This window comes from Salvelinus sp. IW2-2015, unplaced genomic scaffold (genome assembly GCF_002910315.2).
Source record: "Salvelinus sp. IW2-2015 unplaced genomic scaffold, ASM291031v2 Un_scaffold2093, whole genome shotgun sequence".
Taxonomy (NCBI): Eukaryota; Metazoa; Chordata; class Actinopteri; order Salmoniformes; family Salmonidae; genus Salvelinus; species Salvelinus sp. IW2-2015.
In genome coordinates this window covers 86,233-87,967 of record NW_019943432.1, presented here as the reverse complement: position 1 = coordinate 87,967, position 1,735 = coordinate 86,233, and the positions used below count along the sequence as shown (strand labels likewise).

The 1,735-nt window shown below is 41.9% G+C and overlaps 1 pseudogene; it reads left to right on the top strand.

The window, feature by feature from the left end:
* Window positions 1–478: 478 nt before the first annotated feature.
* LOC112072929 (cytochrome P450 2K1-like) overlaps window positions 479–1,735 on the top strand; it is a 15,202-nt pseudogene continuing 13,945 nt past the window's right edge.

Here is a 1,735-nt window from a genome sequence, read left to right as displayed (position 1 = left end):
ACAACGATTACCGGCTGCCTCTAATTGGGAATCATACAACATCCCAACATAGAAAAACAAAACTAGAACCCAACATAGAAATAATAAACTAGACTAACCCCCAGTCACGCCCTGACCTACTCTACCATAGAAAATAAAGGCTCTCTATGGTCAGGACGTGACAGTCATTCTATCTATGTAACCCTCACCATCCATTTGGTGATGGAATAAAGTTTACATGTGTTAATCTGGTCTATCAGCCTAATTCCATTTCGCCGGGCCTATACACGCCTTTCGATGTATTACCTTTTTTGGAAAGACCAGGAAACAAATCATATGGAGAGTTTGTCAATGACCTGCAGGTGGATCATGTGAGTTTCACAATTATATGATATGTAGACAGACCTGCTGGAGTTGCATTGTTTAGCTCCTCCTCTGAGGTTGTACCCTCCTCTTCTCATCTTCTCCAATAGGGTGGGGAGGTTATACAAATAGCATTCCTTGGAGATCTGTTGTCGTGGAAGTTCTCTGAGCACAAACACTTGTTCCATAACGGAGCATTAGTGTGTTGTATTTTTAGCCCAGTATAAGGTGTATGAGCTCAGTTTGAAGATGTCTCTTATAGAAGGTCTTCTACAGACATCAAGCACGGTGACACTGCTGGGTACTGTGCTGTTTCTGCTGGTCCTCTACTTCCTCTACTCTGGTTCCAGCTCTGAGGAACAGGGGAAGGAGCCTCCAGGACCCAGGGCTCTGCCCCTGCTTGGTAACATGCTCCAGCTGGACCTCAAGAAGCCCTATCACTCTCTCTGCGAGGTAAGATGAAGTCATCCGTTGCTTTCAAAACAAAACATGTTAGGTTGATTTGATCTGTATTATCTCACTTATATAGTTTTTTTGCTATTTCACCAGGTTTGAAAAGTTCAGTAAGCAAACTGATGAATGAACTCTGTCACATTGTACATGCCTTTAGCTGGTTACTGTTGTTTAATGTTCTATTCTGTATGTACTTCAATAGACATGTTCTGTCCAAGTAGCCTGGTCCCAGATGTTTTCTGTTGGGACCAGGCTATGGACAAAATACTTTGTGACAGTGAACGCAATGTGTTGCAAGGAAAGAGATGAGGCCACTTTAGAATATTTAAAGTAAAGGGGGATACCTAGTCATTTGTACAACTGAATGCATTCAACTGAAATGTGTCTTCCGCATTTAACACAACCCTCTGAATCAGAGAGGTGCGGGGGGCTGCCATAATCGACATCCACGACTTCGGCGCCCGAGATGCACCCCAGGAATATCKCTTCAGGGATCTTGTTAAAACAGACCTGGGTRCAAATACATAGTGTACTTAAGTATTTMACATTTTTATGTTTGACTATTTTCTAATACACAGCCAAAAACAACTACTTAATTTTTTWTTTTTTTTAAGTAGTTGTAAATACATGCCAATTGTAACATAGGTGCAGTTAATGCCATGACCAGACCTCTGACATGGAAACATAAACAATACTACCTGATGACTGATAACAAAAGAGTGCTATATAAAGAGGTAATCAAGGGAGTAAMGAAGTCCAMGTGTYAKTGATGAGTCGCAYGTGTGCCTAATGATGGTTGCCATGTGTGCATAATGATGGTTGCCATGTGTGCATAATGATGGTTGCCATGTGTGCGTAATGATGGTTGCCAGGTGTGCATAATGATGGTTGCCAGGTGTGCATAATGATGGTTGCCATGTGTGCATAATGATGGTTGCCA